This window comes from Mesoplodon densirostris, chromosome 18 (genome assembly GCF_025265405.1).
Source record: "Mesoplodon densirostris isolate mMesDen1 chromosome 18, mMesDen1 primary haplotype, whole genome shotgun sequence".
Taxonomy (NCBI): Eukaryota; Metazoa; Chordata; class Mammalia; order Artiodactyla; family Ziphiidae; genus Mesoplodon; species Mesoplodon densirostris.
Genome location: NC_082678.1, coordinates 35,794,974 through 35,812,715, shown reverse-complemented (window position 1 = coordinate 35,812,715; position 17,742 = coordinate 35,794,974). Strand labels below are relative to the sequence as shown.

General features: G+C 61.3%; 1 protein-coding gene across 4 annotated transcripts in view; it reads right to left on the bottom strand.

Moving 5' to 3' along the window:
- The window catches only part of RAI1 (retinoic acid induced 1), a 107,442-nt gene that overhangs the window by 62,588 nt on the left and 27,112 nt on the right, over window positions 1-17,742 (bottom strand). For 2 of the 4 annotated variants that reach the window (XM_060081175.1, XM_060081174.1), the window contains exons 1-2: window positions 11,252-11,312; window positions 9,700-9,837 (exon numbers count right to left, since the gene is read on the bottom strand). The exons of 1 other annotated variant lie outside the window; for it this stretch is intronic. The gene's annotated coding sequence lies outside the window, so the exon portion shown is untranslated. Of the gene's footprint in view, window positions 1-9,437; window positions 9,517-9,699; window positions 9,838-11,251; window positions 11,313-17,742 lie in introns of those variants that run through there. One more of the 4 variants, XM_060081178.1, reaches the window with a different exon arrangement.

Genomic DNA, 17,742 nt, shown 5'->3' with positions numbered 1-17,742 from the left:
TGGCATCGGTTAGCTCTGGTCTGCTCCCACGGGAGGATAATTACCATTTATTAGGCCTCCCAATTTAGACTCAGCCTCAATTAACTGGAACCTCCCAAGCCCCCTTTTCTGATCCTTTGGGGCCAAGGGCAGAAACGACACACCTTCAAGGTGCCCTTCAATTTCCCTCAGCGTGGGCCCCTTTGTCTGCCACCACACTGGCCAGCTCCTGCCCAGAAAGGGGGCTTCCACATCTGTCCCCCTCAATCCCTCTCGTCCTGGAGAGTCATCCTCTCTCCATGGAGACCTCCCCCTCTGGGAACTCACGTCCCCATTCAAAGAACGTGAGAGAGAAAAGCCAAATAGTCAATCCCGAATCTGAATGGACCGTGGTCTGGGGGGCCAGGATGGAGAGCAGGGTGGGAGGCCTCGTGTGGGACGGCGGGTGGGGTGTCCCCCGGGCTCCCAGCTCCAGGGCCGCAGACTTTCTGGAGGCGTCTGCATTGGTATTCTCCGTCCCTCACAGCCCAAATTACACCAACTCTCCCGGGACCCTTTCATTGCACGTTGTCGCTTCAGCAAAAGGTTATGCGCGAGAACATCAAAACCCTTCCCACATATTAACCAAAAGAGCGTTTTTTTTAATGCACAGGGAAAACACAGCCAATTTTACAGTATCTGAGATGAGAACGGGTGTTGGACTGGGTGGCACCCGGCAGTCCCTCACCTCTCTGCACCCTCTTCCCTCGATCAGAGAGGCCGGGAGGGTGGATGTGAGGCTGGACCGGGCAGTCGCGGTCACGGTCATATGTGGAACCAGCAGAGCCCGGCTGGGGGCAGCGTCCAGGTGCTGCCCAGCAGGCGTGAGGGCAGCAGAGCTCGGCAATGCTCCCCAGGCACCCCGGACCCCTTCCCACCTCTTCTCTTCCCCACGCAGCCCCCTCCTTCCTTTTATTTTATTTACTGTTGGCTGGAGAATTTCTGGGAACACCTTCAAGACCCAGTTTGAATCGGTTCCTCAGTTGTGACATTTTACAGATGAGGTTCCTCAGTTGTGACATTTTACAGATGAGCGTCAAAGATGTAATCTGCCCAAGATCAGCAAAAGCTGGGGTGTCGAAAGCTGGGGTGCCGGGATGGGAACTCAGGCGTAAGCTGGGGGGTGGGGGTGGGACTAGACTGAGCAGGGACTGCAGAGGCCCAGGTGGTGGGCAGCCTGACCCCAGCTCTGGCTGCAGTGATAGGACCTGCCAGTTGTAAGAGAAGCAAAAAGTGGGAATTTTATGTGAAATCTGATATTATTTTTTAAACCCTGTGCGGGCCACAGCGCCCATCCGAAGGCATCATCAGTGGACAACCTCTGGTCTGAGGTCTCCAGCCCAGTCTCTGGCCCCTCCTGGGAGGGTGGTCTGCTCAGACAAGGGAGCCAAGGGCAGACACGACAGAAACCTCTCCCCCGAGTGAAGTGGGGAAGTGGGAGAGGGCAGGACTGCAGAAAGTGTTTTAACTCTCTAGGAGATGGCTCGGGGGCTCTTCTGTCAGACGGAGGTGATGGCCGAAGCCCCCAATGCGAGAGGCTCAGAGGGACCTGTAGGATGGGGCGGGGAAGGAGGAGGAAGTCCCAAAGGTCAGCTCCCTTCACCGTCAGGGTCTGCCCTATTGGCCATCCCCACTGCTCAGGCTACAAGAAACCCCAAGATAACTGGAGCCCTGGGCAGGTGCGGAGACACCTGGGAGGGGCCGCCCCTGCCTCATGTCACAGCAGGTGATGCCCTGCGTGGCCGGCCTCCCCCAGTCACCTCAATGCGAGCCACGATGCCAGCTCCCCTTGCCCCCTCCCCAGACAGAGGGATGGTGTGGGAAGGCCTGCCCTCCCTGGGACGCCACCCGCCCTGGGTCACCCCAGCCGAGCGTCTTACTGTCCCCGAGGACCTTGACCCACAGGTGCCTGACTCCTCCAAGCCTCAGTTTTTCCATCTGTAAAATGGGGACAACAGGAGACTTTCCTTCACAGGGGGTTTGAAGACAGGAAATAAGTGCTCGGGGCCCCAGCAGCAGGAGGTCTTGCAGAGAGGATGCTCTGAACAGTAGGACTCCAGGTACCAGTCCTCTGCCCCCTGCCATCCCCACCGCCCCTCCTCCTGCCCCATCCCCACCGCTCCTCCTCCTGCCCTCTCTGGGTGTCCTTCCTCTCCATGCTGAGCTTTCTTTCGGGGAATTACAATCTGCTGGGCTTTAATTACTGGTCCCCTAGGCCCGCCATCTCCCTCCCCAGCCAAGATGTCATAATCCCTCTGGCTGGGGGCTGGGCTCAGTTGCAGGCCCTGCAGGCCCCTGCCTCGCCCTGGAGTGGCGCCCCAGGTCTGAGTTCTGTCCGGTCCACGTGCCACCAGTTACAATCAGAGGAGGCGGGCGTTCTCAGGGAGCAAACTCAGGCCTTGAAGGGTAACGCTGCCCCACCAGGTCCTCTGCTGGTCCTCCCACTTCTCCCTCGTCAGCCTCAGTGCTCCCACCTCCAAGCCTTTGCTCCAGCCACGTTCCCTGCCCGGAGCACCCGTCTCTTCCCACTGCCTTCACAGCAGTCAAGGCCCAGACCCCATTCAGCCTCCACCCCTGCCTCTACCTCTCCTGCTCCCACCATCTGACCTCCAGAGCCCTGCAGGTTCTCTCCCGCCTCCAGGCTTGCTGTAAGGTGTGCCCGTGCCCTTCTTCCTCTGGGAGGCCCACCCTGACTCCCCTGGGACAGGGCCAGGGTGCTGTCAGCAAACATCTGAAGGAAATGAGCCTGACCTATGACCCCGGTGCCCATCAGATGCCCGCCCCGCCCGGCTGTGCACACAGGGGGACGGGGCAGGCTGGCGCTCAGGTGGGTCCCGGCAGCCCCGGGTGTGCTCTCTGCTCCCACAGCCTCACCTCCAAGACGGCGAACAGGGCTGGGGACAGTGCAGACGTGCATGAGGCTGGTAGACTGAGGTTCAAGGCTGGACACAGAGGGTGGTTACAGTGACCCCTGAGGAACAGCCACTTAGCCAGGAGGCTGCAAACTGCGGCCTGGGGTCTCAATCTGGCCACAGGCGAGTTGCCGGATTAGGTGACAACATACCCTAACCAGAAGATGGCATGTAAACACCTGAGTACCAGTTCCTAAGAAGGTGGGTAATGGCACCTGGGCCGCATCCCCAAATGCCACCCAGCAGAGCTGAGCTGCTGCCCACCAAGAGGACCAAGCGGCACCCCGCCCAGGTAGATTTGCCTGCTGGCCCTCCGGGGCCTGCAGGTTGGAGGGCCCTGTGCTGTGCAGACACGAGCTCATCCCGGGTCACTCCTCCTGGGCCACACGCCTTTGTGTAAGCAGGATACTGTGGGAAGAGAGAGGAGGCATCTCCGGCCCTGGGAAAGGCAAGAAGGCCGATACCACGTGGGTCAAGGTGCTCCTGGAAGGCGGCACCCTGCAGGCCCGGGCGGGCAGGGTCTCTGCCTGCTTCAGCACAAAGGGCTTTTCGTGGGAGAAGCCAACATCTGCCTCTCTCTCTCCCAGCGCTGCCCTTGGGAATGGACAGAGGACCTTTCTGGTCCCATCGACGCCTCTAGTTCCTCATGACACCATTTCTGGCCCCAGAACCCTCCCCTGGGTCAAGCTCCCCTAAGAATGTGGGACCTGGTCCCGCAGGAACATCCCCTCCCTTTTTCCAGACACTCTACCTTTGATAATGTAGTTTCAGGTGGGCCCAGTGAACTCCTTAGTCCCCTGGAGGCTCCTACCGAGACGACAGCCACCTCAACCCCAGAATGTCCCCCAGAAGCACCGAAGGAGTAACACCACATCTCCCTCCCAGAAGCCAGCAAGCCCAGGGCCCCTGCCATGGCAACGCACAGGTGTCCCGGTTGGACAGATGCACAAGCAAACGCTTAACGAGCCTCTCTGTGCGTCCGGATGCAACGAGGCACTTGAACAAACTTGACCTGGTTTCCCAGTCCAGTCAGGAAAAAGCTATGCTCCCCACAGCACAAAGGGGAAACTAAGGCTAGAGGAAGCATGAAAGGCCCATGCTCGTGGCCGGTGCCGAGTGCGTGCAGTGCAAGGGGCAGGGCAGTGGGCCACCTTCTGGACAGTCGGGTCCCCACAAACGGGAAGTGACCCGGTTTGGCCGAGCGTCTCCCAGTTATAGACCACGACAACGCCTGATTCTGGGATGCAGGCTGAGGGTCTCCTGACTTCTTGTTATTATGGCTGCTTGTTCCATGACTGCAGGGCTTACAGGGCTGACTGGGGGCCAGAAAACCAGGCCAGGGAGAGTGTGACCTGGCCCAGACTTCTCCAGAAAGGTCTTGGTGGCAATGGACCCAGGAGTGTGGTTACTCGGTGGTCAGCGGGTCCCACGGGGGAGGGAGGGGAGCAGGCCCTGCCCAGGCTGGTGAACACAACACAATCGAGACCGGAGCTGCTCCGGGCTGGCGAGTCACCTGCTCCACGTGAATGGATGCCACGGCCCCACACCCCGTGCAGCTCGGACCTCAGAACCGGACCACCTCAGGAGTGCTGTGAGGACGACAAGGCTTGCCCTCGGGCACTCCAGCTTCCCGGGGGTCCTGCAGAGGGAGGACCCCTCATTGTGGGAGTCTGGGGGCAGGTGGGAGCTAGAAAGGGGGTCTGGGCCTCGGGATCAGAGGACTGGGTCCCCAACCTCTGACTCCGTGACCTCAAGCATGCCAATTCTCTATAAAACTGGAACCACAAACGCTGACTCGCAGGATGTGTGCAAACAGGCCCAGTGCCCGGCATGTGAGTGGGCAGCTGTGGGGCCTGGTGGCTGCCACCCCGACACCCAGGCACACAGCCAAGCACAAAGACACAGCACAGAAATGCCCAAATGCCCACACTCAAGGGAGGGCGGCTCTTAACCTCGACCTCCTGGATGGAGCTGTTTGTACCTCAGAGAACATACCTGGGAGTGGGGTGTCTTCAGAACTCAAAGGAGAAGCTCAAATCTACTGTGGGGACATACCCCCAACACCTCGCCACCTGCCCCCCCAGGTCCACTCCACTCTGGGGGCCGGGTCTTGAGCTGGTCCTGCCCTGCAGTGGAACCCTGCCCCATCCTCCATCTCTGGCCTCAGCCCCACCCTCTCCCTGGCTGGGGGATGTGAGCAGGAATGGCTCCATCAGGATATAATCGTTTTTAATTAACGTGCAGATCATTTCACAGGCTGATCTCCTTGGAGACCAGAGGGAAGACGGTCTTTTAAGATTTTCTTTTGCCTCCCCCCACCTACCCCTCCCAGTCGAAGGCCGCCCCCCTCACCCCCCCAGCCGCAACCTTGAAAGCAGCACAAAAGCCTGGTGCCTGGATCCCTCTTGGGGCCATTAGGAGGAAAGTGTGTGCTCACACACAGATAAACACGCACGTGCCCAAGCTCCAGGGCATGCTCTCCCCCTGGAAATGCACGAATGGGATCAGAGACCCACAGACACGGTACACATGGGGACACACACAGATTCACACACACGCACAGGTATGCATGCACACACACATGCCCAAGAATGTACAAACGGCCCGAGGCACACAGACATGGGCACACACACCCAGGCTGGCAGGCACGTCGACCCCCGAGAATACACAAACAGGATCAGACACACAGACATATGCACATGCAGGCACACGGGAAGGCATCCAAGCCCAGAGACACCACAGAAAGGCCCAAATACCCCCACTCATGGGAGGGCTGCGCAGAGTGGGGATAGAAGGCCCCTGTCCTGCAGTGGGGAGTCCGAGCCACAATCGCCTCGCCCCCCCATGTAGCCCGGCCCTGACCTCGGACCTGAGGGTGCCCTGCCACCTGCCCCACAGGGACCCACGAACAGAGAATCCACCACCCCGGTCTTGCCTCCCTGCCACCCACCTGGCCTGGGTCCTCCTGATCCCCAGAGCCCCCTGAACAGCTGTCCCACCCTGCCCTGAGCGAGCCCACCCCAAGGTCCAGCCTTTCCGGGCCATGCAGCTCTGGCCAGCCCCCGCCCGCACTGGGAGCCATGCCCCCAGCCGCTACTCTGGGTGCCCAATGAGGCTGGGGGCTGAGGGCTTCCTCTCTCCTTTTTTCACTTTAAACAGGTCCTTTCCTTCCCCAATTTCTGCTTCTACCCCCTTTCTAATCCCTTTCTTTTTCTCCTGTGCCTTTGCTCCCACCCTTCCTTCCCTCCCTCTTTCCCCTTCCTCCCCAGGGGCCTCCTGGGGTCAAAGCTGAGCCAGAGGGAGTGGGTGAGATGTCGCTGGTCCTTCCCCACTGCCCCGCAATGGCTGTCTGTGCCAATACCCACTCCCAGCCACTGAAAAGACCCAGAGCTAGGTCTCCAGATAGGTAAACGGAGGCCTGGGGGAAGGGGCAGGACCACTGGGGTCCTCTGACATCTGCAGTCCCACCGTCTCTCTGCACCTGCTTTGCATCCTCAGATTTTCCTCCTGGAAAATGGGATGGCAAGGAGGAAGGGGGAGCCGTGTGGAGGGGCCATAGGGAATCCACGGCTGGCCAATGGCAGCCTGGTACCTTGGGTGGCCCCAGGTGCCACGGACATTGTGGCCACAGACAGTGTGCATGACACACACAGGCTGAGGAGCCTGTCTGGTGCTCCAGCTGCCAACCCGATAGGCCAGCCAGGTGCCTCTCCTCTCTTGTGGTCTCAGTGCCCCCATCTGTGAAGTGGCCAAGGTCAGCCTAAAAGACCCCTAGGGACTCTTCCCAGATGTGAAAACCAAAAGGCAGATCAGTAGCCCATTCTTGGCTGCTATGAGGCCCAGCGGCTGCTGTGTGACCTTGGAATTCACTTCCCTCTCTGGGCTCACGTTTCCCTCTCTGTCAAAGGAAGGAGGTCAGACAGGTGATTCATTGCCAAGGCTCTTTTGGCTCTGAGAGAAGGTTCTAGATAGTGGGAAGGAGAAGAGTGTTCCACTTATCAGGGAAAAAACGAGCAGCCCGTTTCTCCCGCTGCAGGTGCGAGCAGTGTCATTTGGAGGAAATCATTTTAAACGTCAAAAAAAAGCTCTCCACACAAATAAGTCCACTGTCTCGTTCATCCGGGGCATCCAGAACGTGGAACAAAAGGGGAATATTAAGTGAACGGTGGAGCATCCACCCAATTGGAAAAGCCTGAAAACATTAACTGCGGTGTTTACGAAGAGTTGGTTACAAAACAGGAAAAGGCTCCCGTGAGCGCCAACGAAGAGCAGGATATACGTCTGAACATAAAGAATGCCGACAAGTCTCTAAAGAACAAACCAACCACCAAATCAAGAAGACTGGGGAGAAAGACAACAAAATATTCACATTGTCACAGCTCCCTGAGGCTGTCTGTAACCTTTTTTATTTTGCTCTACTTTTCACATTTTTCTATTAACCATATTTTAAAATATATACATTGAAAATATCGTTTAAAAACAAAAACAAGGACCGAATGCCTCCAATTGAGAAACTTTCCCCTACCATTCATTTATTCATTCATTCATTACTGACGCGTTCACCCCTGTGTCCATCAGCCAAAGCCCACTGCTCATCATGGCCAGGCTGGGCTGTCACTTACAGGAAAGGGAAACCAGTGGGGGAAGGAAGACGCCCCCCCCCCCAGGATCTACACCAGGGGCCTGTGCTGTATCTGGCCCTTGGGTGAGCAGAAATCCATCCTGCCAGGTCCTGCCTTCCCGCAGCTTCGGCAGGCCTGCCCTCAGCTGCCAGGGCCTCACAGTCCAGCCTATGGGTCAGAAACCCACGCTTAACGGCGGGGAATGGGAACTGGGGGAACGCGTCCACCCCACGTCCACGGCAACAGCCCCAAGGCAGTGGGCATAACCCCTTTTCCCTTGAGGCCACACAGCTGCTATCTGGCTGCTGGCACCTTCTCTGGGCTCAGATTCCCACCTCCCCAGGGTCCCTGAGTAAAGCACCACCCCACCAGGCACAGCACGTCAGAGGTTCACACCGCGGCCTGCCAGGTTGGGGCTGACAGGTTTCCCGGGAGGGTTAACTCTTCCCACACCTGGACGGAGCCACAGAACAGCTGCCCCCTCCCGCAGGAACCCCTCCTTAAGTAGAAGGCTTTCCTTCACCTGACCGGGTTGCTGGGCCCAACCCTCGGGAGAAAAAGGGGAGAGCCCCCCTTAGCGCCCTGCGCCGCTGCCTGGAACCCAACGAAGGCAGATTTCCACGGACTCTCCTTCACCCCCGCTCCCATTCCAACTAGCCCCGACCCCTTTCACCCCTCCCCTCCGCCCCCAAGGATCAAAGGAATCCGAGCGCTTAGCTGACCCTGCGGCCGCCACTTTGAGTCGAGCCCCCCTTCAGGACTGCGGTCCCCAGAAATTATCCGGGCCAGCGCTCCCTTCGCAGGGCCCAGGCGGGAAAAGAGAAGTTCCCACCCCTCTTCTCCCCTCCCCCAGCCCCTAGGGGAGGGGCGAGGGTCCGGATCTCCGGGTCAAGGAGCAGCGTCTGCTGTGGATCGCAGGACGGACGGACACACACACACACACACACACACACACACACACACACACCACACACACACACACACACACACCACACACACACACACACACACACACACACACACACACACACACACACACACACACACACACACACACACACACACACACACACACACACACACACACCCCCCACCCCCCTCGGGATCACCTCTGAAGCCCGCATTGCACGGGAGGGGAGGAGGCTGGTGGGGGGGGGGCCTCGACGTGCCTGGAGTCACCAGCCAATCACCAAGCCCGAGAGAGGCTGGAACCCACGACCCGGGCCCCGAACCCAAGCCTCAGGCCTCCACTGCGCACCCCACCCCGCCCGACCCTTCCGACGTCAACATCTCTAACCCAAACAAGCCCCTCCCGCTAAGGAGTCCCCCTCCCCCTTTCCCTGGCCAGGGTCAGCAGTCCCCGGAGAGACCGAGCTTCGACCCCCCCGCCTCCCCCCGCAACCGCACAGGCGCGAGATTTCATTGTCAACCTGGCCACTGGGGCGCGCGCGAGGCGGCGGTGCAGGGCAGGGGAGCTATCGCGGCCAGTGGGGAGGGGTCTCCAGGGGAAGTGTTTAGAGCAGCTCCTCTCGCTCTGTCCAGATCCGGAAGCCGCCGGGGGAGGAGGAAGGCGGGGGCGGGGAGAACGCGACCTCCGCGCTCGCGGGCTGCGAGGAGGGGCCGCGGCGGCCGGAGGAAGCGCCCGAGGCGTCGGGGGCGCCGAGTCCCCCGGGAGGCTGCGCTCTCGGGAAGTTTCCCACCGGTGGCCCGGAGCAGGACGGGGCGCGCAGACACCTCTCCCCGCCTGACCAGCTCCCGGGCGCAGATTGCGAACTTGAGCAAACTCCTTCCTTCCCCGCGTCTCTCCCCTCCCGTCCGCGGCCACCAGCCCCGCCATCTCAGACCCCAGCCTTAGGCCAGTGGCGCTGTCGCCAAGACCCCTCACCTATGTATGGTGGAGAAAAGGAGGGAGGAATCCCCAGCACAACCAAACTGCGGCCAAAAAAAAAGAAAAAAGAAATTCCTTCTGAGACCGATTTCCTCAACCTGTGTGGAAAACCCCAATCAGGCAGATCTGCAACTCTAGCCAAGATCGCGGCGCGGCGGGAGGGGTGCCGGGGGCGGGCGGCGACCCCCGCCGGCAGCCGCCGGACCCCTCGCGCCCGGATCGGCCCCCCGAAGACACAAAGCTCCGCCGCCAACAATACCTGCGGGTTCCTCCTGGGTCTCCCGGGCGCCGGCGCTGCGCGTCTCGCCGCCTCCCTTCCCCGCGCCGCCTCTCCTCCTCCTCAGCTCGCGCGCGCTCTCCCCTCGTCTCTTCCAGAACGCGGCAGCCGGATGAGATCCTTGGGAGAAAAAAATGTGAGCGCTCGCACGGTTCCTTTCTCTCCGCCCGCCGCTCGCGGCGGTCCGGGGCTCGCTCCTTTCTCCCTCGCGCTCCCGCGCGCGCCGCGCCTCTAGCGCCCCGCGTTTCCTTCTCAGCAGACCCTGCGAGCGCCCTCAGTAGCCATTATTCACGGGCCACCAGGGGCAGGAGGTAGAGACAGCCCAGTGGCCGCATCAACTCGGCTAGCGCGATGAGGGCGCGGGGCGCGCGCGACGAGGGGGCTTGGCTGCGCGCAGCCCGCGCCCCAGACGCGGGGGAGGGGAGGAGGCGGAGGGGGCAGGGAAGGAGGAGGCGGGGGAGGAGCGGGAGCTGGTGAAGGGAGCGGGAGGAGGGGGCGCCGGGGAGACGCTCCCGCGGCTCTCACCGCAGGGGCTCGGGGTCAACGGCTAGAAGGCTCCGAGGCGCTTAGAGACCGGGCGGGGGGTGGGGGATGGTGAGTGTCTTCGTGCGCGCGCGCGCGCGCGCACGAAGACATGGAAGGGGAGGGAGGGAACGCTTTAATATTTTCCCAGTGACTTACGAGCCCGTGGATGAGCTCCTGGCTGCGCGCTTGGGCCCGTGTGTGTATCAGTGTGACTGTGTGTTTCTGGTCTGTCTTCCGTGTGAATATCACGGGGCTTGGGGGCCTGCGGCGAGCTTGTGAATGTGCTTCTGGGTCTCAGGGCCACGGAGTGATGCGGTGCCTGCGTGGGGTTGTTTGTGTGCGATTGTTTATCGAGGGTTGCGGGACTGCGCCTGGGTGGGCCGTGTCTGCATGAGGTTGTGTGTTTATGGGCTTGTGTCTGCGTGGGCCCGAGTGTGTCTCAGGGGTGTCGTGTCTCCGTGGGGGCTTGTTTGCGTGGGGCTGCGGTTGTACGGACCGTGCAGGGCTGGGGTGCGCCCGCAGGCGGCCTTGTGTGGGGCTGGCGGGGCAGTGTTCTGCGTGCGGGGCCGAGGCTTGGCTTGTGAGGGGGTGGGGGGGTCCGCGTGGCGTCGGGGCCCGCACCGCCGCAGAAGAGGCGCTTGAGGCACGAACAGGCCGCGCTGGGGTCGGGGCGAAGCGAGACGAGTGGTAGCGGAAAAGAGAAGGCGGAGACCCGAGGGCCCGCATCCCGCCCCCACCCCACACCCCCGTCCGCACCGGAGACGCAGCTTGGAGATCCTGGCCCTGGCCAGCCCCGCGGTCCTAGAGGCACCGGGTTGGGAAGACCCTACGGGGCCGGGAAGACGCCTACGGGCTGGGGGTTAGCGGGGACCCAAGGCTCGGAGATCCGGGAGCAGCCCCGAAGCGCGCGGCGAGGGCTGCCCGCAGAGGCGGGTCGCGGTCCGGAGACGGCGGAGGACCAGGCCCAGACAAAGAAGAACGGGGCCGGGGCCTCGAGGCGGGACCGTACCTCCGGTTCCCCCGCGGCCGAGGGGCGGCCCCTCCTCGCTCCAGTCCCGGGGCCGCCGCCGGAGCGGCCCCAGAGCCCCAGGGACGCGGAACTACGCGCCCCGGGCGGGGCCAAGGTGGGGGGCGGGGGTGAGCGTAGCAGGCGGGCGCCGCGCCCCGGGGCCGTGATTGAGCGCTCGGCAGCCCGCCCCTCGCCCGGCAGCGCACCGCCCACGCAGCCATTCATTCATTCATCCATCCTCTCTCCATCCACCCACCTTCTATCCATACACGTGTCCGGCCTATCGTCCTTCCGCCCGATTATCGCGCCAGGGATCACCCTGATGCGTCAGAGCTGGCTCTCTCCGCTTTCTCCTGCTCGCCAATCTGTCCGTGCCATTCTCCTCGGCCGCCACCTTGCCTCCCCTCAGGCCCCTCTCTGTCTGGCAGGAGGGAGGAATGCACCCCACGCCCTGTCACACTCGGGCTTTGCTTTTCAGTGATTCAGGGGACCCCTGCCCCCGCCTACTAACCCCCCCACTAACGGATTCATACATCCTACACCCACCCCTGCCTTCTCCCCGCCCTCCCTGAGACCTGGTGAGGGCAGTAGCACATCACACCACTGCTGGAGGGCCTCCTCAGCCCGGCCTTCTCTGGGCTGGGGCTGGGGGCATTCGAGAGGGGGCTTATGAAGGTTTGCTCTGCCCCCAGGTCCTGGTGGCACAGGGGCCATTAGGACCCCAGTGACCAGAAGTCACTCCCAAACCTGCCATTTGTAGGGTGTCAACTGGGGATGAAAAAAACAGGTTCCTGGGCTCTAGCCCAGACCTCATCAACCCAAGTGCCCAGAGCCTCTTCATAGGCTGTTCCCTCTGCCTGGGAATCAGCATCTCACAGCCAGGCTTGCGAACCCCTGGCCTGGAACATCTTACAGCCTGCCCAGTCCTGAGTGCAGCCGCCTGGGGCAAAGAGCAGCCCTTTTTGCTCCCAGAAATGGACCCTCTAGGCTGACCCCAGACTCACCTGGGAAGGATGCACCAAAAACAGAGATGCCAACTGCAGGCACCTGATCCCACCAACAGGCCCTGGGCAGCCTCTCCCCGCTCTGGGCTCTAGCCCCACCCCCCCACCTCTAAAATGCAGACTGCTCAATCTCCATCTTCAATTATCTGGCCTGGGAACCAGGGTCACTCAGTCCTGAGGCTGCTCAGCAAGCCAGGAGAGGCCCACTGTGTGCACCATTAGACAAAAGAGTCCCAATCCCTGCTGGGAACCCCGACCCAGCCTCAGTGCCACCTGACCCACAGCCTCAGAGCGTCCCTGTCACATTCTGACTCAGCCACCTCCTCCAGCCACCCACGGGCTATGTGGCAGGTGGGAGAATGAGGTTGGTAGTGGATGCCCCCCTTCCCCTGGGGGGCAGGCACAGGCTCCCTCCCCTTGCTGGTTTCAGAGTCATCAGAAGAAAAAGTCCTCACAGTGGCTAAAGCTCCCACACAGTCAGCTCCCCCTGCCCCTCACCACTGTCTCCTTGCGGTTCCTTGAATTCACCAGGCACACTCACCTCAGGACCTTTGCACTTGCTGGTCCTTCTGCCTGGAATGCTCTTCCCCACCTACTGTCCATACAGTTGTTCACTGACATATGTATTTTGTAGGAATTTTTGTCTGTTTGCTCACTGGTATATCCTCCGTGCCTGGAATGGTGCTTGGCACACATTCAATAAGTATCTGGTGACTGAGTGAGTGAGCCTGACCCAGCCCAGGGCTTTCTCTTTGAACCCAGGGCCCCTCTGGAGAACAATGGGAGTGGACAGAAAACAGCGGGGCAAGGACACATGGTATGACTCATCCAAGGTCACTCTAGGGCCCTTCATGGATTCTGGATTGCTGAGCACGAGTCCTAAGAGTCTGGAGGAATGAGATGGTGAGCCATGGCTCATCCCAAAGGAGGATAAGGGTGTGGCTGAGGGTCCAGATCCACACCTGCCAAAAAGGACAGAGACCCCCTACCTGCCCAGGGTCCTTCCACCAGTGTTGTCATAGAAGGTGGTGAGGACAGCCCCTCATGGAAGGGACCTGCCAATCTCTGAGAGAAGCCAGGCTCAGAGCCATCAGAGGGCTTGTCAAGAACACACAGCAGGACAAGCTGATCCCCACCTGACTGCAAGTTTCCAGAGCAGGCGCTCAGTATGCACTTAGCAAAGGATGAATGAAGCGACAGCATCAGGATTCAGACTTAGGTCTGCACAGCCCCCAACCCCTTGCCTGTCCCATCAGACCCTACTAGCAGGATTCATGGGATTGTGGCGGGCGTGCCCAGCACACGGCGGGTCTTCTGTCCACACTGAAGGGAGGCTGCCTGGCTGGCTAGCTCCCTGCTCCGGCCAGGGGTCTAAGTCCACGGATCACCACGTGAGCCCTGCTCCAGGCTTGGCGGGGAGAGGGGATGCCCTCGCGTGGCTGGTGGGAGAGTCCTGTGGGCCAGGGTGGGGTGTTCACGGTCTCAAAGGGCCACTGCTTCCTGGGGAGGCGTGGCTACAGTCAGAGAGCCAGGGCTTGGACTGGTGGCCCTTCACTCGCCCAGCACTGCCTGCAAAGCCGCCTTCCTGCAAAGCCTGTGTCCAAATGCTGTCCAGGGTGAAATAGTAAACAGGGACCCCAGGCAGGCAATGCGGTCAGCGGGGCTGCCAGATGTTGGGCTCACTGACAGGCCATCAGGGAAGGGGTGAGCCAGGCACCACCCTTGTGGGCACGAGAGGTGGAGAAAAGGGACGTGTACTCCAGACACCAGGCCAGGCGGGTGCTACCGAGACCCAGAAGTCTCGTTCAAGCTCAGCCCTGCTCTGGTGACCCCCAGGCCTCCTGGCCTCAGGGGGGCTGCAGCTCGCCGAGCAGAGGAGGCAGCACCAGGTATCTGGCCTGCAGGGGCGCAGGCCTGGGGTCAGAGGTGTATCAGCAATTTCAAGTTTCCATCTTTCCCTCATCTCGGCCACCCTCCCCATTTCAGAGACAGGGTCCAGATGGCTGACTGGCCCACCATCACCCAACTGCTTGGCCCATATTTACTGAGCACCTCCTATGTTCCAGGACCATTCTGCACGTGAGGATTCAGAGCAAGGAACAAGACAAAGCTCCCCTTCTTCCTCGTCAGGACACTGTCAAGAAACTGCATGAGTGTGAGAGTTCCGTGGTCTGTGACATTTAGGGGAGGTGTGCTGTGACAAATAAATGAAGCTGGGGAGGGGGCTGGGAGTACCCAGGGCGGGGATGCTGTTTTCCTGTCACTGGCCAGGGAACTGGCACTTGAAACAGGTGAGAACAGACCTGAAACACGAAGGCGGTGAGGCAGGCAGCTACCGGGGGTAGAGCTGTGCAGACAGAGGGGATGGCAAGGGCAGAGGAGGCCCAGAGGCCGGCGGCCGGAGTGGAGGTGTGATGGGGCACATGGGAGGGAACAGGGACAGAGAAAGGCCCGGGGCACTAGATGAGATGTCCCTGCAGTGCTCTGAGCCAAGGAGGCCAGGGACCTCCACGGGTCCTCACAGGGGTGAGGCCAGGGCAAGAGCAGGGAGGCCAGGAAGGTGGCCTGGCCAGGACGGGGACCAGGGAGAGCCGAGAGGCTGTCCAGTTCTGGGTTTATTTTGGAGGCATGGCTGACAGGATTAGGTACTGCGGGCAGCCAGGTGGGCACGTGGGGCAGGCTCCCCCAGCAGGAGGGCAGTCCTCCTGCCCCTGTGACAGGTCTGTGACCTTCACACCCACTCTGTCAGCTCAGATGCCTCCACTGTTAGCAGATGTGCCAGGAGCCGTGCCCGCCTGAGTCAGCTCCGGTGACCTGACAAGTTGTGTCCACTCCGAGCCTCAGTTTCCCCTTTTTATGCACCTGTGGGTCCAGGTCAGCAGCCGAGGCCCGCATACCTCCCTCCCCGCGGCTCCTGTCCACCTCACAGAGCAGCAGGCAAGCCTGCCCCACGGATCGCTCCTTGGCCCAACGTTTCTGGAGTGCCCACCGGGTACCAGGTGTTGTCAGGGCGCTGGGGAGACAGCAGAGAACAAGGCAGACCCGCACCCTGCCCTCGTGGGCCAACGTGAACAGCAAACAGCTCCCGCCCGCCTCCTTTTTCTCCCCAAACCCTCTCACGCCCAGCACTTCCTGAGAGCTGGGCCACAATGTGGACTCGGGGCAAAGAACTTGATGTTTTTGCTGGGGGCAGGGGAGGGGGACCAGGAGTATAAATACCCAAGTTCCCTTAAGTTTGGGGCACATTTTCAGTTTGTCCATCTCCCCCGCATCCCAGGGGCCAGCAGGAGAGGTGGCAGGAAGGTGTGGGGTCTCCCCATTTAGGTTCTGCCAGAGTCAGGGCGGGAGCAGGGCTGCGTGGCACCCACCTCTCCTGCCTGGGGCCGGCCTGTGGCCCTGGGGCTGGCTGCGCTGGGGTCCACTCACAGTGCCTGCTGAATGTCAGGCCAAGACCAGTCCTTCTTCCCTGTGTCTTTGATCTGTAAGACCTTTGATTTCTGCCATCTGTCTGTCCATCCTTCCTTTCTAGACTGGTGGGAGGCCACCAGATGAGGTCATATAACTTCATACTCATATAGGGCACACCCACCTGCTAGGGGACCCTCTTCCCTGGGTGGGGGACCTGGCTTGGAGGCCCCAGCCTTTCTCTCTCTCACACACTCACCCTGCCAGTAGCCACTGCAGCCTCCCTCTGCTGGGGGATCCAGGCCAGTGCAGCCCCATCACCCTGCCCCCACCACCACCTTCCTCTCTCATCGTCCCAGCGCACCTGAAGATGCTGGATTCTGTCCCTGAGCTTGGAGACTGCAAGGCCCCAGATTCCGAGAGCGGATCAGCTGGGGGAAAGAAGAGGGAAGGAAGACAGATGGACAGACGGGAAGTGCAGATGAAGGGCAGGGGGAAGGAAGGAGGGTGAGAGATGGGAGCAGAGTGGAGGGAAGAAGGGAGCCTGGAGGAGAGGGTGGGCAGGGGTCTCCTGGTGCCTCTCCCGCTCTGCATTCTCTGGAAAGGTCCTGGGACCGGAGGGCACAGCTTGGTTCCTGGCTATGACCAAAGCCACCCACTCCCAGCACTTCTGGCCTGGCTGGGATCCTGACTTGGCCCTGGGAGCAGCTCCTGGCAGCCACATGCCTGCTTGGTGCCCAGCAGGGCCCACCGAGGGGCTGGGGGCCACAGTGTGGCTGAGGCCTAACCAGTCCACTGCACCAATGCGGAGGAACCCCTGGCCCCAGCCACAGACTGACCCTTGATCCCAGTCAGTGTGCCAGCACCCTGACCCGACCCCAGCCACAGACAGACCCCCGCCCTCTGCTGGGGATGGACTTCTGACCCCAGCCATAGTCTCTAGCCACAGGCTGACCTCTGACCCCAGCCCCAGCCTCAACCCTGATGCTGGCAGAGGCCTACTGTGGTGACCATCCTGTGGACATGTTCCTCTGGGGACCACGTAGGAAGAAGGGAAAAGGCCCAGTTCAGGGCCACTCACCCCCCCAGGTAAGAAGCACCATCAAGCCCGCAGTGGCCCACACAGAGGCCTCAGGCCTGCGGTGACTGGGGAGGCTGGACGCACACACGCAGCCACGCCCCAGGGCACAGCCCCCGACACAGGCAAACAGACATGTAAAAACACACACAGGTACCAGCACACAGACGTGTGCACACGAAGACTGTCCGTGCCCCGTGCCCCCTGCCCCTTCTCGCTGGGCCACACGGCCCCTCCAGCCCAGGCCCAGGGGCTCCCTAGGCATCACAGAATGGGAGCGACAACAGACAGCCCTCCACTTCCTCAAGGCCCCTCCTTGGGCCCCAGTGGCTTCCTCTGCCCGCCTGGGAGGGAGCCCAGCAAGAGGGTGAGCGTTGCTCCCTCCCCCAGACTCCCCCCACTTCACACAGCAGATCAAGGCGGTCAGGACGTGCACACACACACTCCCCTGATTAGACACACACGTGCTCTTATATGCAGGCGAGGAGATGCACACAGGGCGTGTATGCATGTGCGAGGGGCACAGGGTGAAGACACGCAGAGACTCCTCTGTGACAGCGCCACACACACCCACACCTGCCTCCGAGTCACTGTCCCTGACCCCAGCGCTCGTGGTGCCCCTACCTCTGGTGGCTCACGTGACCCCTCCAGCCCCTTCCCAGCTCTGCTCAGACTTCCTGGGGCCTCTGCCCTCCCTCGACTTGGTGGCTCCAGGGATGCAGCCCCCAGGGACTCTCCTGGCCCACAGCCCCTGGCACCTGAGGACCCGAGTCCTCCTGACCTTGTCCCGCCTGGCCCCAGGCTGCATGTGGCACGCTCTTCCTGAGGGGGACCCAGTCCCCTGCCCCAGCTGCAGGATGAGGGAGGCCCGGGTCCAGTTTTTCCAGGGGCAGGTGAATCCCGGGGACATTCACATCGAAAGCCTGAATTCAGGGCCTCCTGGATCTGCAGAGAATGTCCTCTGGAAGGATGGAGAAGAAACTGCTGGAGGGTGTGGGCGGGGG